This window comes from Eptatretus burgeri, chromosome 5 (genome assembly GCF_056783735.1).
Source record: "Eptatretus burgeri isolate ZD-2024b chromosome 5, Ebu_testis_v1, whole genome shotgun sequence".
In the NCBI taxonomy this organism is placed as follows: Eukaryota; Metazoa; Chordata; class Myxini; order Myxiniformes; family Myxinidae; genus Eptatretus; species Eptatretus burgeri.
In genome coordinates, this window is record NC_140965.1 from 20,653,427 (window position 1) to 20,677,515 (window position 24,089).

General features: G+C 45.3%; 1 protein-coding gene and 5 non-coding genes across 6 annotated transcripts in view; all 6 read left to right on the forward strand.

The window, feature by feature from the left end:
* The window catches only part of LOC147025997 (uncharacterized), a 175,543-nt gene that overhangs the window by 8,494 nt on the left and 142,960 nt on the right, over positions 1-24,089 (forward strand). The window lies entirely within an intron of this gene.
* TRNAL-CAG (transfer RNA leucine (anticodon CAG)) lies at positions 290-371 on the forward strand. The gene has a single exon. It is a non-coding gene; the product is annotated as a tRNA-Leu (tRNA).
* On the forward strand, positions 2,161-2,242 carry TRNAL-UAG (transfer RNA leucine (anticodon UAG)). The gene has a single exon. It is a non-coding gene; the product is annotated as a tRNA-Leu (tRNA).
* TRNAL-AAG (transfer RNA leucine (anticodon AAG)) lies at positions 7,949-8,030 on the forward strand. The gene has a single exon. It is a non-coding gene; the product is annotated as a tRNA-Leu (tRNA).
* On the forward strand, positions 11,883-11,964 carry TRNAL-CAG (transfer RNA leucine (anticodon CAG)). The gene has a single exon. It is a non-coding gene; the product is annotated as a tRNA-Leu (tRNA).
* Positions 21,075-21,156, forward strand: TRNAL-CAG (transfer RNA leucine (anticodon CAG)). The gene has a single exon. It is a non-coding gene; the product is annotated as a tRNA-Leu (tRNA).

The following is a 24,089-nucleotide window of genomic DNA, read 5'->3' on the forward strand; positions in this document are numbered from 1 at the left end:
CTTCAGCCCAAGTGTCCGAAAAACCTGCTCTGCTGCTCTTCCTCACCCTCTGTTCCATTCACCCTCTCGTTTGCACAAGGTCATCTGCCATCTGCACGGAAGTCAGCGAACATGACCACTCTGCAGAGAAAGGTGCAAAAACAGATCCCTGAAACTGCAGACCAATCAGCTTGCTTCCAATCATGAGCAAGGTCATGGAATCCATCATTGCTTCCGACATCAAAGACTTCCTCTTCTCCAATGGATTGATTTGCAATCACCAAGTTGGATTCAAGCAACGAAGTGACCAGTCAGGATGGCCGAGCGGTCTAAGGCGCTGCGTTCAGGTCGCAGTCTCTCTGGAGGCGTGGGTTCGAATCCCACTCCTGACATGGATTTTTATTTTTCGGTGACAAGTTTTGATATGGTTTCAACAAAGTGCAACAACATCTTGCATTCTTTGTAAAAGTCGGAGGTGATTTATCTTTACTCTCAGAGAGACACTGGAAAAGTTTCTTCTTCCGTCAAAATTTTTGCAATCAATTGCATCCCATTCTTTCATTTGTGAGCCAATTTGTTTTCCGTCATCCAACCCTCGTTGTGGCCCTGGTACACACACGCACACACACACACACACACACACACACACACACACACACACACACACACACACACACACACACACACACACACACACACACACACACACACACACACACACACACACACACACACACACACACACACACACACACACACGTGGATGCACAGACGAGCAGAAGCAACACAAGACAAGACTGTTGGACGAGACTGTACCTGAGTTTGGGAGAAGTGTCGTCACTTCTCAGGGCACTCTGGGTTCCAGCGACGACACAACAATTGCACCAGCTTTCTCACCACACTCAGTGGAGCATTTCCCAAGGTGGAATGTCTTCTTTCCCATGGATGCCAACCGATGGTTGTTTATCCAGGCTCTGTCCTTTTTGAATGCTGAACTTCAAGCAGGAAACCAGCACATCCCATTTCAAAAGCCTTTGTCATGACTCGGAGGTGTTTGAACCAACGACCTCCCAAAATTGGCTCACAATGAAAGGATTGCATTTGAATGATTTCCCAAAATTTTGGAAGATGAATCCTTTCAAAATCGTGTTCGATATTTCACACCTTGTTGAAACCACATCAAAACAGTCTTCTCACCTGAAAAAAAAAACAACAAGAAATTCACATCAGAATTGGGATTTGAACCCACATCTCCAGAAATGACACAACCTGAACTGAGCAACTTGGACTGCTCAGCCAAACTGACTGGTTTTATCGAGTTTTTTTCAGGATTCACACAAGAAAGGAAAACATCATCAAGTAACGTTGCAGCACACACCCTTTTGAAAGTCTGGTGTGACTCAGACAGGATTTGAACAACCAGATTCCATATTTTTTTGCCCACCTGAAACAGTTCAGGTGAGTTTGTGGTATGGTGTGTCGTCCTTCCATCCGGAAACACTCACAACAACTTCGCTGACACTTCTGATGAGATTGTGACTCAACTTGGGTTAAATGATCTTTTGTGTTGTGGAACTCAGCTTTGTTCATGGCATCCCACCCACATCCACCAATAAAGAGGTAATCATCAGGTTTGAAGGTCCCAAAAGTTCTTGAATTTTGACCTTGCTTTAGCACCATTTTGGATTTCAGGAAAAACATGAATCATATTCCCTCAAACTGCTTATCCGATCAATGCAAAACTTTGAATTTGGGATCAATGACCAAAGGGTTTGTCCCAAACCTATCGCTTTCTGTTCCCACCTGGCACCATTGCACGGAGCTGCTCCTGGACTCTGTGCCCTTGTGTCAAGACAAGGTGGAAAATTTGCTCTCAAACCTCGCCCCAGACGGCATCAGCCCATGTTTCCGAAAAACCTGCTCTGCTGCTTCAATGAACCCTCTCTGTTCTATTCACCCTCTCATTTGCACAAGGTCATCTGCCATCTGCCTGGAAGTCAGCAAATATGACCACTTTGCATTAAAAGGGACAAAAACAGATCCCTGAAACGACAGACCAGTCAGGTTTCTCACAATCATCAGCAGTCATGGAATCCATCATGCTTCCGACATCAAATCCTTCCTCTTCTCCAATGGCTTGAGTTCCAATCACCAAGTTTGATTCGAGCAACACAGAGAACAGTCAGGATGGCCGAGCGGTCTAAGGCGCTGAGTTTAGGTCGCAGTCTCTCTGGAGGCGTGGGTTCAAATCCCACTCCTGACATCTAACTTATTTTTTTCTTTGACAAGTCTTGAGGTGGTTTCAACAAGGTGCAACAACAACTTCCATGCGTTGTCAAAGTCGGTGTTGATTTCTGTCTCCACTTCCAGAGACACTGTGAAAGTTTCTTCGTCCTCCAAATTTTTGTGCATCAATTGCATCCCATCCTTTCATTTGTGAGTAAATTTGTTTTCCATGATGCAAGTTTCGTTGTGGACCTGGTACACACACACACACACACACACACACACACGCGCACACACACACACACACACACACACACACACACACACACACACACACACACACACACACACACGCACGCACGCACGCACACACACACACACACACACACACACACACACACACACACACACGCACACATACACACACGGATGTACTGACGAGCAGAAGCGACACAAAACAAGACTGATGGACGTGACTGACACTGAGTTTGGGAGAAGTGTCGTCACTTTTCAGGGCACTCTGGGTCCCAGCGACGACACAACAATGGCACCGGCTTTCTCACAATACTCAGTGTGGCATTTCCCAAGGAGGAATGCCTTCTTTCCATGGATGCCAACCTGTAGTTTTTGATTCAGGCTCGATCCTTTTTAAACGCTGAACTTCAAGCAAGGAAGCAACACAAACCATTTCAAAAGCTTTTCTGATGACTCGGAGGGGTTTGAACCCCGACCTCACAAAATTGGCTCACAATGAAGGGATGTTGCAGGAATGATTGCAAAAATGTTTTGGAAAAAGAAAAATCCTTTACAAAGCAAGGAAGATATTTCACACATTGTTGAAACCACATCAAAACAGTTTTTCTCACACAAACAAACCTCAAGAAATCCATATCAGAAGTGGGATTTGAACCCACAACTCCAAAAATAATACAACCATAACACAGCACCTTGGGTTGCTCAGCCATCCTGACTGGTCTCACTGATGTGTTCAGTACTCACACTAGGAGGAGGGGATTGGAACCATCTCTGTTGAGAGCGTTGGTGCTGCTGAAGCAGTCTCCTTGGCTGTTGGTCACAATCCTGAAGGGGTCGGCACACCCACACAGTATACCAGCATACTACTCCGACTCAGCGGACGCATCCGAGATCGTGTTCACAATGCCGCGCCATAAGTTTTTGTCCATCATCAGTTTCTGCATGTCCGTCATATCATGCTGGATATCCTTTGCTGCGCAGTCGATATCGTTCCGTGGCCTTCTTCTGTTTGTTGGACAAGGCAATCTCAAGCAGATCATGTCAGATATTATTTGGTCTTTGGCGCGGAAAGAGTGACCAGCAAAACGTGTTCTGCGACGTGCTGCAGTGGAAGAAATGGGTGATATGTCTCCGTATGTGTCTGTTTTGTTCTGTGTTCCCGCCAGCTGATGTTCTGAACTCTCAAAAGAAGCCGAGTGTTTGTGCCATCGAGCCGGTCCTGCACGGCCTTCTTCATCGTTCATGTCTCTGATCCACGCAAGAGTGTGTTCTCAACGCAAGCTCTAAAGAATGCAAGTTTGGTAGATCTTGAAATGTTGGATGACCAGATGTGCTGCAGCCTGTGAAATGCACTCCAGGCTTGACCTTTGCGTGATATGAAGTCCTTCTTGGAGTTAGCTACATAAGACCCGAAGTACATAAAGTCTTTGACTTAATTTAGTTGTGAGCCATTCTTGGAGAAGATTGGTAGATGATTAGCACCCTCACTTATTGTGATGTATTCTGTTTTCTTGGCATTGAGAAACAGACCGACCTTCGCTGAAGCATCCTCAACAGAAATTAGAAGGTCTCGAGCATCCTTGAAAAGTGTCGCTGTTCAGGCGATGCCATCTGTTGAGTCAATGTCTGCAAGATGCTTATCTCTGTCATTATTTGATCTTTTTGGCTTGCTGACAATTCCTTTCTCTTTCATGGTCTCTAATGACTGCCTCAGAATGGAATCCACAACTCTTACAAAAACATAAGAAGCAAGGGTGTCCCCTTGGAGGATGCCTGCAGTTGTGAGAAACTCCATGGTTGAGCCATCCATACTTTGAACAGCGCTCGAGGAGTTGTTGCACCTTATGGCAATTGCTTGCATTGTTTCTTCTGGGATTCCAGAGTTCAAAATAATTTGAAGCATGACCTTCTGTTGACATTGTCAAAGGCCTTTGAGAAATCCACAAATACGAAGCTTGCTTTCTTCTTGCAGATCTTTAGTTCTTCTGTGATCCTCTTTAAGGCAAGAATCTGTGGTGCTGTAGATCTGCCTTTCCAGAAACCATTCTCGTTGCGTCAGAGAATAGGATCGAGCTGAGGGATAATCCGATGAAGCAGCATAGAATTGTAGATTTTTGAGGCGAGAGGTGACAATGTTATACCTCTGTAATAAGATGGAAGAGAGAGGTTGTCTTTTTTCGGCAGAGGAATGATGGCAAATTTGGAGAAGGTCGCTGGTTTTTTGCCTCCATAGCTTTCGTTGTAAAAGTCTGGCAGCTCTTGATGAAAAAGTGGGCTCTTCCAGATGACAGCTGGAATGTTGGTGAGGCCAGGAGTCTTGAATTGTTTGAACTTTCTCAGGAATTTCTGGAGGTCCTCCACAAAGAACGGACCCGTGTTGATGGAAACAATGTCAACAACTCTGTGATTGAGGAGTGGATCGTCAGGATTGGTGTTCTGCTCAGGATAACCTTGCAGATTGCTAAAATGTTTAAACCAGCAGTACAGATGTTCCGCTGTGGTGTTACCTTTGATACTGATAGCTGTGGAAGCCTTCTTGTTGGTGATCTCTCTCAGGACCTGCCAAGCTGCTGCATGCTTATTTTCTTGGTGAAAACGGTCAAGCTCTTCGATGGTGGACTTCACATACCAGCATGCTGGCACTCATTTTGCCGACCTCGGAAGGATGACGGGCTAAGTTATGCCCACCTGGTATGAATTCAACAGCTCAGCAGGAATCAAACTCAGGAACTGAGGATCCAAAGTCCACTACTCTCACCATGAAGACAACACCAGGCAAACTCACGCGAGAAATTAAAATATTGTCAAGCAAGGCAGCAGCACATACCCTTTTGAAAGTCTGGTGTGACTCGGAAAGGATTTGATCCACCGACCTCCCAGACTCCATTTTCATTCGCTCACCTGGAACACAGTTCAGGTGAGCTTGTGGGATGGTGTGTCATCCTTACGTCCATGAACACTTTCAAAGATTTCTCTGAAACTGCTGACGAGATTGTGACTGAACTTGGCTAAAATGATTTTTGGTGTGGTGGAACTCAGCTTTGTTTATGGCATCCCACCCCCATCCACCAACAAAGAGGTCATCATCAGGTGTGAAGGTCCCCAAAAGTTCTTGAATTTTGACCTTGCTTGGCCACGATTTTGGATCACAGGAAAAACTTGATTCATATTATCTCAAACTGATGACCGATCGATGCAAAACTTTAAATTTGGGATCCACCACGAAAGGGTGTGTCCCAAACCCAACCCATTCTGTACCCACCTGACACAGTTGCACCGAGTAGCATCTGGACTCTGTGTCCATGTGTCAAGACAAGGTTGAGAGTTTGCTCTCAAACCTCGTCCCAGACGGCTTCAGCCCACGTGTCCGAAAAACCTGCTCTGCTGCTCTTCCTCACCCTCTGTTCCATTCACCCTCTCGTTTGCACAAGGTCATCTGCCATCTGCACGGAAGTCAGCGAACATGACCACTCTGCAGAGAAAGGTGCAAAAACAGATCCCTGAAACTGCAGACCAATCAGCTTGCTTCCAATCATGAGCAAGGTCATGGAATCCATCATTGCTTCCGACATCAAAGACTTCCTCTTCTCCAATGGATTGATTTGCAATCACCAAGTTGGATTCAAGGAGCAAAGTGACCAGTCAGGATGGCCGAGCGGTCTCAGGTGCTGCGTTCACGTCGCAGTCTCTCTGGAGGCGTGGGTTTGAATCCCACTCGTGACATGGATTTTTATTTTTCGGTGACAAGTTTTGATGTGGTTTCAACAAAGTGCAACAACATCTTGCATTCTATGTAAAAGTCGGAGGTTATTTATCTTTACTTTCAGAGAGACACTGGAAAAGTTTCTTCTTCCTTGAAAATTTTTGGAATTATTTGCATCCCATCCTTTCATTTGTGAGCCAATTTGTTTTCCATTATCCAACCCTCGTTGTGGCCCTGGTACACACACACACACACACACACACACACACACACACACACACACACACACACACACACACACACACACACACACACACACACACACACACACACACACACACACACACACACACACACGTGGATGCACAGACGAGCAGAAGCGACACAAGACATGAGTGTTGGACGAGACTGTCCCTGAGTTTGGGAGAAGTGTCGTCACTTCTCAGGGCACTCTGGGTTCCAGCGACGACACAACAATTGCACCAGCTTTCTCACCACACTCAGTGGAGCATTTCCCAAGGAGGAATGTCTTCTTTACCATGGATGCCAACCGATGGTTGTTTATCCAGGCTCTGTCCTTTTTGAATGCTGAACTTCAAGCAGAAAACCAGCACATCCCATTTCAAAAGCCTTTGTAATGACTCGGAGGTGTTTGAACCAACGACCTCCCAAAAGCGGCTCACAATGAAAGGATTGCATTTGAATGATTTCCCAAAATTTTGGGAGATGAATCCTTTCAAAATCGTGTTCGATATTTCACACCTTGTTCAAACCACATCAAAACAGTCTTCTCACCTGAAAAAAACACAACAAGAAATTCACATCAGAATTGGGATTTGAACCCACATCTCCAGAAAGGACACAACCTGAACAAAGCAACTTGGACTCCTCAGCCAAACTGACTGGTTTTATTGAGTTTTTCAGGATTCACACAAGAAAGGAAAACATCATCAAGTGACGTTGCAGCACACACCCTTTTGAAAGTCTGGTGTGACTCAGACAGGATTTGAACCACCGACCGCCCAGATTCCATATTTTTTTTGCCCACCTGAAACAGTTCAAGTGAGTTTGTTGTATGGTGTGTCATCCTTCCATCCGGAAACACTCACAACAACTTCGCTGACACTTCTGATGAGATTGTGACTCAACTTGGCTTAAATGATCTTTTGTGTGGTGGAACTCAGCTTTGTTCATGGCATCCCACCCACATCCACCAATAAAGAGGTCATCATCAGGTTTGAAGGTCCCTAAAGTTCTTGAATTTTGACCTTGCTTTGGCACCATTTTGGATTTCAGGAAAAATATGAATCATATTACCTCAAACTGCTTATCCGATCAATGCAAAACTTTGAATTTGGGATCAATGACCAAAGGGTGTGTCCCAAACCCATCGTTTTCTGTTCCCACCTGGCACCATTGCACGGAGGTGCTCCTGGACTCTGTGCCCTTGTGTCAAGACAAGGTGGAGAATTTGCTCTCAAACCTCGCCCCAGACGGCATCAGCCCATGTTTCCGAAAAACCTGCTCTGATGCTTCAATGAACCCTCTCTGTTCTATTCACCCTCTCATTTGCACAAGGTCATCTGCCATCTGGCTGGAAGTCAGCAAATATGACCACTCTGCATAAAAAGGTGCAAAAACAGATCCCTGAAACGACAGACGAGTCAGGTTTCCCCCAATCATCAGCAGTCATGGAATCCATCATGCTTCCGACATCAAATCCTTCCTCTTCTCCAATGGCTTGATTTCCAATCACCAAGTTTGATTCGAGCAACACAGAGAACGGTCAGGATGGCCGAGCGGTCTAAGGCGCTGCGTTAAGGTTGCAGTCTCTTTGGAGGCGTGGGTTCGAATCCCACTCCTGACATCAAACTTGTTTTTTTCTTTGACAAGTCTTGAGGTGGTTTCAACAAGCTGCAACAACAACTTCCATGCGTTGTCAAAGTCGGTGTTCATTTCTGTCTCCACTTCCAGAGACACTGTGAAAGTTTCTTCGTCCTCCAAATTTTTGTGCATCAATTGCATCCCATCCTTTCATTTGTGAGCCAATTTGTTTTCCATTTTCCAACCCTCGTTGTGGCCCTGGTACACACACACACACACACACACACACACACACACACACACACACACACACACACACACACACACACACACACACACACACACACACACACACACACACACACACACACACACACACAAACACACACACACACACACACGCACACGCACATACACACACACGGATGCTGTTAGGGTTAGCAGAAGCGACACAAAACAAGACTGATGGACGTGACTGACACTGAGTTTGGGAGAAGTGTCGTCACTTTTCAGGGCACTCTGGGTCCCAGCGACGACACAACAATGGCACCGGCTTTCTCACAATACTCAGTGTGGCATTTCCCAAGGAGGAATGTCTTCTTTCCATGGATGCCAACCTGTAGTTTTTGATTCAGGCTCGATCCTTTTTAAACGCTGAACTTCAAGCAAGGAAGCAGCACAAACCATTTCAAAAGCCTTTGTGATGACTCGGAGGGGTTTGAACCCCGACCTCACAAAATTGGCTCACAATGAAGGGATGTTGCAGGAATGATTGCGAAATGTTTTGGAAAAAGAAAAATCCTGAACAAAGCAAGGAAGATATTTCACACATTGTTGAAACCACATCAAAACAGTTTTTCTCACACAAACAAACCTCAAGAAACCCATATCAGAAGTGGGATTTGAACCCACAACTCCAAAAAGAATACAACCATAACACAGCACCTTGGGCTGCTCAGCCATCCTGACTGGTCTCACTGATGTGTTCAGTACTCACACTAGGATGAGGGGATTGGAACCATCCTCTGTGCAGAGCGTTGTTGCTGCTGAAGCAGTCTCCTTGGCTATTGGTCACAATCCTGAATGGGTCGGCACACCGACACAGTATACCAGCATACTACTCCGACTCAGCGGACGCATCCGAGATCGTGTTCACAATGCCGCGCCATGAGTTTTTGTCCATCATCAGTTTCTGCATGTCCGTCATGTCATGCTGGATATCCCTTGCTGCGCAGTCGATGTCGTTCCGTGGCCTTCTTCTGTTTGTTGGACAAGGCAATCTCAAGCAGATCATGTCAGATATTATTTGGTCTTTGGCGTGGAAAGAGTGACCAGCAAAACATGTTCTGCGACGAGCTGCAGTGGAAGAAATGGGTGATATGTCTCCATATATCTCTGCTTTTGTTCTGTGTTCCCGCCAGCTGATGTTCTGAACTCTCATAAGAAGCCGAGTGTTTGTGCCATCGAGCTGGTCGTGCACGGCCTTCTTCATCGTTCATGTCTCTGATCCACGCAAGAGTGTGTTCTCAACGCAAGCTCTAAAGAATGCAAGTTTGGTCGATCTTGAAATGTTAGACGACCAGATGTGCTGCAGCCTGTGAAATGCACTCCAGGCTTGACCTTTGCGTGATATGAAGTCCTTCTTGGAGTTAGCTACAGAAGATCCCGAAGTACATAAAGTCTTTGACTTAATTTAGTTGTGAGCCATTCTTGGAGAAGATTGGTAGATGATTAGCACCCTCACTTCTTGTGATGTATTGTTTTCTTGGCATTGAGAAACAGACCGACCTTCGCTGAAGCATCCTCAACAGAAATTAGAAGGTCTCGAGCATCCTTGAAAAGTGTCGCTTGTCAGGCGATGCCATCTGTTGAGTCAATGTCTGCAAGATGCTTATCTCTGTCATTATTTGATCTTTTTGGCTTGCTGTCAATTCCTTTCTCTTTCATGGTCTCTAATGACTGCCTGAGAATGGAATCCACAACTCTTACAAAAACATAAGAAGAAAGGGTGTCCCCTTGGAGGATGCCTGCAGTTGTGAGAAACTCCATTGTTGAGCCATCCATACTTTGAACAGTGCTCGAGGAGTTGTTGTACCTTATGGCAATTGCTTGCACTGTTTCTTCTGGGATGCCAGAGTTCAAAATAATTTGAAGCATGATCTTCTGTTGACATTGTCAAAGGCCTTTGAGAAATCCACAAATACGAAGCTTGCTTTCTTCTTGCAGATCTTTAGTTCTTCTGTGATCCTCTTTAAGGCAAGAATCTGTGGTGCTGTAGATCTGCCTTTCCAGAAACCATTCTCGTTGCGTCAGAGAATAGGATCGAGCTGAGGGATAATCCGATGAAGCAGCATAGAATTGTAGATTTTTGAGGCGAGAGGTGACAATGTTATACCTCTGTAATAAGATGGAAGAGAGAGGTTGTCTTTTTTCGGCAGAGGAATGATAGCAAATTTGGAGAAGGTCGCTGGTTTTTTGCCTCCATAGCTTTCGTTGTAAAAGTCTGGCAGCTCTTGATGAAAAAGTGGGCTCTTCCAGATGACAGCTGGAATGTTGGTGAGGCCAGGAGTCTTGAATTGTTTGAACTTTCTCAGGAATTTCTGGAGGTCCTCCACAAAGAACGGACCGGTGTTGATGGAAACAATGTCAACAACTCTGTGATTGAGGAGTGGATCGTCAGGATTGGTGTTCTGCTCAGGATAACCTTGCAGATTGCTAAAATGTTTAAACCAGCAGTACAGATGTTCCTCTGTGGTGTTACCTTTGATACTGATAGCTGTGGAAGCCTTCTTGTTGGTGATCTCTCTCAGGACCTGCCAAGCTGCTGCATGCTTATTTTCTTGGTGAAAACGGTCAAGCTCTTCGATGGTGGACTTCACATACCAGCATGCTGGCACTCATTTTGCCGACCTCGGAAGGATGACGGGCTAAGTTATGCCCACCTGGTATGAATTCAACAGCTCAGCAGGAATCAAACTCAGGAACTGAGGATCCAAAGTCCACTACTCTCACCATGAAGACAACACCAGGCAAACTCACGCGAGAAATTAAAATATTGTCAAGCAAGGCAGCAGCACATACCCTTTTGAAAGTCTGGTGTGACTCGGAAAGGATTTGATCCACCGACCTCCCAGAGTCCATTTTCATTCGGTCACCTGGAACACATTTCAGGTGAGCTTGTGGGATGGTGTGTCATCCTTCCGTCCGTGAACACTTTCAAAGACTTCTCTGAAACTGCTGACGAGATTGTGACTGAACTTGGCTAAAATGATTTTTGGTGTGGTGGAACTCAGCTTTGTTTATGGCATCCCACCCCCATCCACCAACAAAGAGGTCATCATCAGGTGTGAAGGTCCCCAAAAGTTCTTGAATTTTGACCTTGCTTGGCCACGATTTTGGATCACAGGAAAAACTTGATTCATATTATCTCAAACTGATGACCGATCGATGCAAAACTTTAAATTTGGGATCCACCACGAAAGGGTGTGTCCCAAACCCAACCCATTCTGTACCCACCTGACACAGTTGCACCGAGTCGCATCTGGACTCTGTGTCCATGTGTCAAGACAAGGTTGAGAGTTTGCTCTCAAACCTCGTCCCAGACAGCTTCAGCCCACGTGTCCGAAAAACCTGCTCTGCTGCTCTTCCTCACCCTCTGTTCCATTCACCCTCTCGTTTGCACAAGGTCATCTGCCATCTGCACGGAAGTCAGCGAACATGACCACTCTGCAGAGAAAGGTGCAAAAACAGATCCCTGAAACTGCAGACCAATCAGCTTGCTTCCAATCATGAGCAAGGTCATGGAATCCATCATTGCTTCCGACATCAAAGACTTCCTCTTCTCCAATGGATTGATTTGCAATCACCAAGTTGGATTCAAGCAGCAAAGCGACCAGTCAGGATGGCCGAGCGGTCGAAGGCGCTGCGTTCAGGTCGCAGTCTCTCTGGAGGCGTGGGTTCGAATCCCACTCCTGACATGGATTTTTATTTTTCGGTGACAAGTTTTGATGTGGTTTCAACAAAGTGCAACAATATCTTGCATTCTATGTAAAAGTCGGAGGTGATTTATCTTTACTTTCAGAGAGACACTGGAAAAGTTTCTTCTTCCTTCAAAATTTTTGGAATTAATTGCATCCCATCCTTTCATTTGTGAGCCAATTTGTTTTCCATTTTCCAACCCTCGTTGTGGCCCTGGTACACACACACACACGCACGCACGCACGCACGCACGCACGCACGCACGCACGCACGCACGCACGCACGCACGCACACACACACACACACGTGGATGCACAGACGAGCAGAAGCGATACAAGACAAGACTGTTGGACGAGACTGTCCCTGAGTTTGGGAGAAGTGTCGTCACTTTTCAGGGCACTCTGGGTCCCAGCGACGACACAACAATGGCACCGGCTTTCTCACAATACTCAGTGTGGCATTTCCCAAGGAGGAATGTCTTCTTTCCATGGATGCCAACCTGTAGTTTTTGATTCAGGCTCGATCCTTTTTAAACGCTGAACTTCAAGCAAGGAAGCAGCACAAACCATTTCAAAAGCCTTTGTGATGACTCGGAGGGGTTTGAACCCCGACCTCACAAAATTGGCTCACAATGAAGGGATGTTGCAGGAATGATTGCAAAATGTTTTGGAAAAAGAAAAATCCTGAACAAAGCAAGGAAGATATTTCACACATTGTTGAAATCACATCAAAACAGTTTTTCTCACACAAACAAACCTCAAGAAATCCATATCAGAAGTGGGATTTGAACCCACAACTCCAAAAAGAATACAACCATAACATAGCACCTTGGGCTGCTCAGCCATCCTGACTGGTCTCACTGATGTGTTCAGTACTCACACTAGGATGAGGGGATTGGAACCATCCTCTGTGCAGAGCGTTGTTGCTGCTGAAGCAGTCTCCTTGGCTATTGGTCACAATCCTGAATGGGTCGGCACACCGACACAGTATACCAGCATACTACTCCGACTCAGCGGACGCATCCGAGATCGTGTTCACAATGCCGCGCCATGAGTTTTTGTCCATCATCAGTTTCTGCATGTCCGTCATGTCATGCTGGATATCCCTTGCTGCGCAGTCGATGTCGTTCCGTGGCCTTCTTCTGTTTGTTGGACAAGGCAATCTCAAGCAGATCATGTCAGATATTATTTGGTCTTTGGCGTGGAAAGAGTGACCAGCAAAACATGTTCTGCGACGAGCTACAGTGGAAGAAATGGGTGATATGTCTCCATATATCTCTGCTTTTGTTCTGTGTTCCCGCCAGCTGATGTTCTGAACTCTCATAAGAAGCCGAGTGTTTGTGCCATCGAGCTGGTCGTGCACGGCCTTCTTCATCGTTCATGTCTCTGATCCACGCAAGAGTGTGTTCTCAACGCAAGCTCTAAAGAATGCAAGTTTGGTCGATCTTGAAATGTTAGACAACCAGATGTGCTGCAGCCTGTGAAATGCACTCCAGGCTTGACCTTTGCGTGATATGAAGTCCTTCTTGGAGTTAGCTACAGAAGATCCCGAAGTACATAAAGTCTTTGACTTAATTTAGTTGTGAGCCATTCTTGGAGAAGATTGGTAGATGATTAGCACCCTCACTTATTGTGATGTATTGTTTTCTTGGCATTGAGAAACAGACCGACCTTCGCTGAAGCATCCTCAACAGAAATTAGAAGGTCTCGAGCATCCTTGAAAAGTGTCGCTTGTCAGGCGATGCCATCTGTTGAGTCAATGTCTGCAAGATGCTTATCTCTGTCATTATTTGATCTTTTTGGCTTGCTGTCAATTCCTTTCTCTTTCATGGTCTCCAATGACTGCCTGAGAATGGAATCCACAACTCTTACAAAAACATAAGAAGAAAGGGTGTCCCCTTGGAGGATGCCTGCAGTTGTGAGAAACTCCATTGTTGAGCCATCCATACTTTGAACAGTGCTCGAGGAGTTGTTGTACCTTATGGCAATTGCTTGCACTGTTTCTTCTGGGATGCCAGAGTTCAAAATAATTTGAAGCATGACCTTCTGTTGACATTGTCAAAGGCCTTTGAGAAATCCACAAATACGAAGCTTGCTTTCTTCTTGCAGATCTTTAGTTCTTCTGTGATCCTCTTTAAGGCAAGAATCTGTGGTGCTGTAGATCTGCCTTTCCAGAAACCATTCTCGTTGCGTCAGAGAATAGGATCGAGCTGAGGGATAATCCGATGAAGCAGCATAGAATTGTAGATTTTTGAGGCGAGAGGTGACAATGTTATACCTCTGTAATAAGATGGAAGAGAGAGGTTGTCTTTTTTCGGCAGAGGAATGATAGCAAATTTGGAGAAGGTCGCTGGTTTTTTGCCTCCATAGCTTTCGTTGTAAAAGTCTGGCAGCTCTTGATGAAAAAGTGGGCTCTTCCAGATGACAGCTGGAATGTTGGTGAGGCCAGGAGTCTTGAATTGTTTGAACTTTCTCAGGAATTTCTGGAGGTCCTCCACAAAGAACGGACCGGTGTTGATGGAAACCATGTCAACAACTCTGTGATTGAGGAGTGGATCGTCAGGATTGGTGTTCTGCTCAGGATAACCTTGCAGATTGCTAAAATGTTTAAACCAGCAGTACAGATGTTCCGCTGTGGTGTTACCTTTGATACTGATAGCTGTGGAAGCCTTCTTGTTGGTGATCTCTCTCAGGACCTGCCAAGCTGCTGCATGCTTATTTTCTTGGTGAAAACGGTCAAGCTCTTCGATGGTGGACTTCACATACCAGCATGCTGGCACTCATTTTGCCGACCTCGGAAGGATGACGGGCTAAGTCAGCAATGCCAACCCTCCCGATTTCATCGGGAGGCTTCCGAAAATTCACCCAAACTCCCGCCCTTACGATCACTATCCTTATCCTCCCGAAATTTTGATATTTTTGCACTGTTCACTAATCAGAATGTACTAGTATGAGAATTGAATGAAAAGCATCGTCTGCTACGTAGAGCATGTGGTAACTCCATAACGTTCGCTGCTACCAAATTGTACATAAAAAATTGCAAATTCAAATGAGGAGCAGCGAAACATTGGGTCTGGATCTCGCTTATGCGATCATGCACTGAGATTTAGTGCATGCGGTATGTGTGCAATACAGTGCATGCGGTATGTATGCACAGTGTATATGCATGCGATACGCTCACTGCATGCAGCTGGGCCCCGTACCAGCCCGGCGGTCGCGACCACCGTGCGGTGTTTAATTTAACAGCCGCGAGAGTTCTACGAGTCGCGCTGCAGCTGTGGAACATCGACTTCGAAGTTACCGATGCTTCAAGCCCTCGATGTTGATTACGAAATGGCAGAAAAGAAGCTTACGAAGACCAAGAAATGGTCTCAGAAGTACAAGACCGAATACAGTCTCCAATACCCGTGTATTCGAAAGTCTGAAAGAGGAATTCATCATGCGTATTGTACAGTATGCAGCGTTGATATTTCAGTTGAGCACGGAGGTCGCGATGATATTCGGAAGCACGTTGGAAGCAAACGGCACACGGACATTGCAAAGGAGAGATCTTCGAGTACGAGTACCGGTACACTTCTGAATTATTTCACCAAACAAGGGACAAGCGAGGAAGAGGATGTTACCCGAGCGGAACTTCTCTTTAGTGGATTTATTGTGGAACACAACTTGCCCATATCAGTCTCAGATCATGCTGGACCTCTATTTCAAAAGATGTTTCCAGATTCAAAAGTTGCTTCAAAGTATGGATGTGCAAGAACAAAAACTTGCAAGATGTGCAAGATGTGCAAGAACAAAAAAAAAAAAAAAAAAAAAAAAAAAAACAAGAACAAAAAGCAAGAAAAAAAAAAGAAGAAAAAAAAAAAAAAGAACAAGAACAAAGAAGAAAAAAAGAACACTGGTCAACAATTTTTTACTTTCTGAATGTTGTCTAGATTTCTACAAGTGAATTAGGGTATTCTGGCACTGCTGAATCAGGAAATGGCATCCGTTTCTCTCCATCAGGTCAGGTTTTTGTGCTAAGTTGATTTGAAAAAATCAGATCTTGTGACAAAATCAATTACATTTTTGTGGCATTATCAGCTGATTTTTGTCAACACATATCATCCTAAACATGTTTTTAAGAAAAAAAAATGTTTTGCCAACAACATTTATTGATTACATGATAGAAACATCGATTACTGTCATCTGAATGGTGGGCATTGATAAAGGTAAGTACAAGTAAATTGCATGTTGCGTCACCACTGTTCAAACTTCAGGGCTTGAACTTCCGTTTCTTCGAACTCCTGGAATGTTCAGCGGCAGGGAGGTCTCTCTTCAGATTCCAACAGTAGTCAGCCATCATGACTGCGTCCCAGCGACCCTGATACCTGGTCTCCATCTCCTTCATGTCCTGATGGAATCTCTCCCCCTGCTCGTCACTCATTGAACCCAGGTTCTCAGGAAACCGGTTCATATGTGAAAATAGGTAGTGCATCTTGATGCTCATGTTGCAGCCCAGGTTTCTGAAAGCAGTCAGCATGTTGTTGACAAGTTCTGCGTAGTTTCTGGCCTTATTGTTGCCAAGAAAGTTCTTCACTACCAAAACAAATGTCTTCCACACTTCCAGTTCCACTTCGTTCATTGAGTTTTTGAACTCTGGATCTCTGATGAGCTGACGGATCTGAGAATCATCAAAGATGCCAACTTTCAACTTCTCCATGGTCAATCCTGGAAAAGCCTGGCACAAGTAAGTGAAGCAGTCACCATCTTTGTCCAGAGCCTTGGTGAACTGCTTGATTAAGCCGAGCTTGATGTGCAGCGGTGGGAAGAGTATTCTGTCTCTGTCCACCAGAGGGTCGTTGATGACGTTCCTTTCTTTGCATGGCACCAATTCCTCCCGCACAGGCCAGTCCTTCTTCGTGTAATGCTGAGCACGGTCCCTACTATCCCACATGCACAGAAAACATGGGTACTTGGTGAAGCCAGACTGTTGTCCCAACAAAAAGTTCACCATCTTCAGGTCAACACAAATAAACCACTTAAGCTGATCATAACCAATTTTCTCCAGCACGTACTTCACCGCTTCATACTTCTCCTTCAGTGTAGTCGAGTGAGCGATGGGTACAGAGGCAAAATGGTTGCCGTTGTGTAGCAGAACACATTTCAGTGATCGCTTGCTGCTGTCAATGAACAGTCTCCAATCTTTGGGTTCGTACTGTGGCACTCCAAGCTTGAGCAGAAGCGCATGTCATAAATTGGCGCATGTAGGTATTGTACATTCTTCAGAGTTCGTTATTTCAAGAAATACAACTTTTTTGTATCACATTATTACAAAATCTGCCCCATTAACTTTAGTTTTGATCCACGAACTTTATGCTTTGCCTCACCAATTTTTGGAAGATTTTGAGGTTTTATTACTTCAAACTGATCCCTTTTCGACATAATCACCCAGAACTATCGTACCTGAATACTTCTTGTCATATTATTTCCAATTAAAACAATTATTTGACATGATATTTTACCCCCACCAACTTCTTCTAAAATGCTCCACACATGCGTACATGTGAACAAAAATGTAAAAAACGACATGTGGCCATATCTCAAAAACTTGACCTGATTGAACAAAACTAATGTGAGTTTTGGATTCAGCGCATCAGATTCGTCCTAAATCAGCTTAAAAATGCAGACAACAAATTTGTTGTTGACCAGTGTAATTGGTGAGTTGTCAAATGTTACTGCTTCATCTATTGCCGATATTGCTAGACTCGCTCCATTTAGCCTAGCTCCAGACGGTAGCAATGACAGTGGTGAGGCCCAGCTATATCCTGTCCTGATTTCGTACCATGACAACAGTGCTGGGATTGTGAAGCAAGGTTTGCTAAGTTTGCCTGCGTGCAAACAAGATTCCACTGGAGAAAACATTTTCAAACTGCTTGATCATGAGTTCAGTGACAGGAAAATTCCGTGGGGAAATTGTGTTTCCTTTTGTGCTGATAATGCCTCTGTCATGGTGGGCAAGCACAAAGGAGTCGCTGCTTATATCCACAAACAAAATCCAGAGTGCTACATCATGGGATGCCCTTGCCATATGATGCACAATACGGCCAAGAAGGCGGCTCAGGCCTTACCCATTGAATTAGATGACTTTCTCATCGATATTTACTACTACTTGGACAAAAGTAGTAAACGCGTCAAAGGAGTGAAAGCACTGCAAGAACTCTGTGATGCCCCGACACACAAGATTCTGAAGCATGTCGCAACAAGGTGGCTGTCCCTTGGTCAGTGCCTAGACAGGCTGATTGAACAGTGGGAGCCACTTCGCCTCTTCTTCAAAGAAGAAGTACGAAGAAAAATGCAACCAACTGTAGCCAAGACTCTAACAACGAGCAAGAAGGACGGCACTGTATCTACTGCCAGTACTGGCACTGCAGGATCAAGCACTATTGGAGCAGCATTCACCACTACCACTGCAGTATCTGCTGCGAAGAAGACAGCAGGGACAGCACCAAAACCAAAGCTGAGAGCAGGTAGCATCACCGGCCCTTCATCACGTTCATCTACAAAGCAGATCCCTTCAGAGTCGAGAAAGACTGTGATAGTCCCATCTACAGGCAAAGAAGGACCCAAGTTAAGTTCTGCTTTTGCCAAATCACTTGATAGAAGCTCAGCAAAACCTTCGAATCAGAGGTCTTCTTCCTTGGCTGCACCTACCTCAAGCTCTCTCCTCAAACGTAAAATTGGATCTGGTACTACGAGTCTGACCTCTTCTGCTGGCAGTAAACGCAAGTGTGATCGCCCTGCGGCTAAGTGTACTATGAGTTCTACAACTAAAAGCGCATCTTCCTCAAACACTGTGCAGGAATCTAGAGAAAAACGTGTCAACAGGATGTTCTTGTCTCCACAAACAAAACTCTATTGTTTCTTCCTTCGATATGCTAACAAGCTTTTTGAGAAGGGGAATCTTCTGCTCCAAAGAGACGAACCCTGTATTCATCTCCTGCACGGAGAATTGAATGATCTTCTGAAAGATATCTTTGTACGGTTTTTGAAACCATCGGTGTCATCGGTTGCTCTGGTAAATGTACCCTTCTCTGACAGAAATCATCAGAAGAATGATGAGGACCTCATGATTGGGAACGATGCCAAACTGTATATAAGGGAACAAAGGAGTCTCAAGAAATCCACCTTCACTCTGAGTGAGTCAGACATCCAAGGTTTCTTCAGTGCAGTTCGCTCATATTATGTGAAAGCCTGCAATTATATCTTCAAAACCTGGCCGCTAGATGATGAATTAGCCAAGCATGCTCAGGTGCTGGATGTTAAGCTACACCAAGAAGTGGGGTTTGACTGTGTGGAGTTTTTCATCAAGAAATTCCCCTGTCTGTTTAGTGGCGGTGATAGTGACATAGACAGTCTTGAGAGTGAATTCGCTCACTACCAGGCAGACGCCTCCATAGCTACAATTGCTTCTGAGACAGTGAGAGTGGATGAGCAGTGGCATCGGATTTCACAGCTCACAGATCCCTGCACTGGTGCCAAGAAGTATCCTAATTTGAGCAAAGTGATGAAGGGAATCTTGGTCATTCCTCATTCGAACGCATCATGTGAGCGGGCACTCAGTCTTGTACGGAAGAATCATACTGAATTTCGTCCCAATTTGAGTGTCAAAACCCTGGAAGCTCTCTTAATTGAAAAACTAGCTCATAGCACCCCTTGCTACCAGAGAGAATACAGCAAAGACATAATCAGAAGGGCTAAAAGAGCCACACAGCTGTCACTCAGCAAAGCTGCCATGGAAAAAGCAAGCAGCAGTAGTACCAGCCAGTAAGGTAAGAAAAATATTGCTTCTTTTGTGCTTTTTGTTAATCTTTGATTGTCCCCTAACTTACTAATATTAACATACATGTAACATTAAAAAGTGCACAATTTTCCCCTTTTTTTGTTCAAAAAGTGGGAATTCTTAACATGTTAAATGCTCCAAAATAGGGCTCAGAGGGCACGAGAGAGCGTCTAGAACCCCAGAGCTTCCAGGGCCCTAAGGTGGGCCCTGGACCCCGCCGCAAGGGTCGAGCACTCCGCGCTCGAGATGTGCGCTTTGCGCACATTATTTGGTGTCGGTTGAAAATCCTCCCTAATTCTGATTTCCAAAAGTTGGCATCTCTGCTAAGTTATGCCCACCTGGTATGAATTCAACAGCTCAGCAGGAATCAAACTCAGGAACTGAGGATCCATAGTCCACTACTCTCACCGTGAAGACAACACCAGGCAAACTCACGCGAGAAATTAAAATATTGTCAAGCAAGGCAGCAGCACATACCCTTTTGAAAGTCTGGTGTGACTCGGAAAGGATTTGATCCACCGACCTCCCAGACTCCATTTTCATTCGCTCACCTGGAACACAGTTCAGGTGAGCTTGTGGGATGGTGTGTCATCCTTCCGTTCGTGAACACTTTCAAAGACTTCTCTGAAACTGCTGACGAGATTGTGACTGAACTTGGCTAAAATGATTTTTGGTGTGGTGGAACTCAGCTTTGTTTATGGCATCCCACCCCCATCCACCAACAAAGAGGTCATCATCAGGTGTGAAGGTCCCCAAAAGTTCTTGAATTTTGACCTTGCTTGGCCACGATTTTGGATCACAGGAAAAACTTGATTCATATTATCTCAAACTGATGACCGATCGATGCAAAACTTTAAATTTGGGATCCACCACGAAAGGGTGTGTCCCAAACCCAACCCATTCTGTACCCACCTGACACAGTTGCATCGAGTCGCATCTGGACTCTGTGTCCATGTGTCAAGACAAGGTTGAGAGTTTGCTCTCAAACCTCGTCCCAGACGGCTTCAGCCCACGTGTCCGAAAAACCTGCTCTGCTGCTCTTCCTCACCCTCTGTTCCATTCACCCTCTCGTTTGCACAAGGTCATCTGCCATCTGCACGGAAGTCAGCGAACATGACCACTCTGCAGAGAAAGGTGCAAAAACAGATCCCTGAAACTGCAGACCAATCAGCTTGCTTCCAATCATGAGCAAGGTCATGGAATCCATCATTGCTTCCGACATCAAAGACTTCCTCTTCTCCAATGGATTGATTTGCAATCACCAAGTTGGATTCAAGCAGCAAAGCGACCAGTCAGGATGGCCGAGCGGTCTAAGGCGCTGCGTTCAGGTCGCAGTCTCTCTGGAGGCGTGGGTTCGAATCCCACTCCTGACATGGATTTTTATTTTTCGGTGACAAGTTTTGATGTGGTTTCAACAAAGTGCAACAACATCTTGCATTCTATGTAAAAGTCGGAGGTGATTTATCTTTACTTTCAGAGAGACACTGGAAAAGTTTCTTCTTCCTTCAAAATTTTTGGAATTAATTGCATCCCATCCCTTCATTTGTGAGCCAATTTGTTTTCCATTTTCCAACCCTCGTTGTGGCCCTGGTACACACACACACACACGCACGCGCGCACGCACGCACGCACGCACGCACGCACGCACGCACGCACGCACTCACGCACACACACACGTGGATGCACAGACGAGCAGAAGCGATACAAGACAAGACTGTTGGACGAGACTGTCCCTGAGTTTGGGAGAAGTGTCGTCACTTTTCAGGGCACTCTGGGTCCCAGCGACGACACAACAATGGCACCGGCTTTCTCACAATACTCAGTGTGGCATTTCCCAAGGAGGAATGTCTTCTTTCCATGGATGCCAACCTGTAGTTTTTGATTCAGGCTCGATCCTTTTTAAACGCTGAACTTCAAGCAAGGAAGCAGCACAAACCATTTCAAAAGCCTTTGTGATGACTCGGAGGGTTTGAACCCCGACCTCACAAAATTGGCTCACAATGAAGGGATGTTGCAGGAATGATTGCAAAATGTTTTGGAAAAAGAAAAATCCTGAACAAAGCAAGGAAGATATTTCACACATTGTTGAAACCACATCAAAACAGTTTTTCTCACACAAACAAACCTCAAGAAATCCATATCAGAAGTGGGATTTGAACCCACAACTCCAAAAAGAATACAACCATAACACAGCACCTTGGGCTGCTCAGCCATCCTGACTGGTCTCACTGATGTGTTCAGTACTCACACTAGGATGAGGGGATTGGAACCATCCTCTGTGCAGAGCGTTGTTGCTGCTGAAGCAGTCTCCTTGGCTATTGGTCACAATCCTGAATGGGTCGGCACACCGACACAGTATACCAGCATACTACTCCGACTCAGCGGACGCATCCGAGATCGTGTTCACAATGCCGCGCCATGAGTTTTTGTCCATCATCAGTTTCTGCATGTCCGTCATGTCATGCTGGATATCCCTTGCTGCGCAGTCGATGTCGTTCCGTGGCCTTCTTCTGTTTGTTGGACAAGGCAATCTCAAGCAGATCATGTCAGATATTATTTGGTCTTTGGCGTGGAAAGAGTGACCAGCAAAACATGTTCTGCGACGAGCTACAGTGGAAGAAATGGGTGATATGTCTCCGTATATCTCTGCTTTTGTTCTGTGTTCCCGCCAGCTGATGTTCTGAACTCTCATAAGAAGCCGAGTGTTTGTTCCATCGAGCCGGTCCTGCACGGCCTTCTTCATCGTTCATGTCTCTGATCCACGCAAGAGTGTGTTCTCAACGCAAGCTCTAAAGAATGCAAGTTTGGTCGATCTTGAAATGTTAGACGACCAGATGTGCTGCAGCCTGTGAAATGCACTCCAGGCTTTACCTTTGCGTGATATGAAGTCCTTCTTGGAGTTAGCTACAGAAGATCCCGAAGTACATAAAGTCTTTGACTTAATTTAGTTGTGAGCCATTCTTGGAGAAGATTGGCAGATGATTAGCACCCTCACTTATTGTGATGTATTGTTTTCTTGGCATTGAGAAACAGACCGACCTTCGCTGAAGCATCCTCAACAGAAATTAGAAGGTCTCGAGCATCCTTGAAAAGTGTCGCTTGTCAGGCGATGCCATCTGTTGAGTCAATGTCTGCAAGATGCTTATCTCTGTCATTATTTGATCTTTTTGGCTTGCTGTCAATTCCTTTCTCTTTCATGGTCTCTAATGACTGCCTGAGAATGGAATCCACAACTCTTACAAAAACATAAGAAGAAAGGGTGTCCCCTTGGAGGATGCCTGCAGTTGTGAGAAACTCCATTGTTGAGCCATCCATACTTTGAACAGCGCTCGAGGAGTTGTTGTACCTTATGGCAATTGCTTGCACTGTTTCTTCTGGGATGCCAGAGTTCAAAATAATTTGAAGCATGACCTTCTGTTGACATTGTCAAAGGCCTTTGAGAAATCCACAAATACGAAGCTTGCTTTCTTCTTGCAGATCTTTAGTTCTTCTGTGATCCTCTTTCAGGCAAGAATCTGTGGTGCTGTAGATCTGCCTTTCCAGAAACCATTCTCGTTGCGTCAGAGAATAGGATCGAGCTGAGGGATAATCCGATGAAGCAGCATAGAATTGTAGATTTTTGAGGCGAGAGGTGACAATGTTATACCTCTGTAATAAGATGGAAGAGAGAGGTTGTCTTTTTTCGGCAGAGGAATGATAGCAAATTTGGAGAAGGTCGCTGGTTTTTTGCCTCCATAGCTTTCGTTGTAAAAGTCTGGCAGCTCTTGATGAAAAAGTGGGCTCTTCCAGATGACAGCTGGAATGTTGGTGAGGCCAGGAGTCTTGAATTGTTTGAACTTTCTCAGGAATTTCTGGAGGTCCTCCACAAAGAGCGGACCGGTGTTGATGGAAACAATGTCAACAACTCTGTGATTGAGGAGTGGATCGTCAGGATTGGTGTTCTGCTCAGGATAACCTTGCAGATTGCTAAAATGTTTAAACCAGCAGTACAGATGTTCCGCTGTGGTGTTACCTTTGATACTGATAGCTGTGGAAGCCTTCTTGTTGGTGATCTCTCTCAGGACCTGCCAAGCTGCTGCATGCTTATTTTCTTGGTGAAAACGGTCAAGCTCTTCGATGGTGGACTTCACATACCAGCATGCTGGCACTCATTTTGCCGACCTCGGAAGGATGACGGGCTAAGTTATGCCCACCTGGTATGAATTCAACAGCTCAGCAGGAATCAAACTCAGGAACTGAGGATCCAAAGTCCACTACTCTCACCATGAAGACAACACCAGGCAAACTCACGCGAGAAATTAAAATA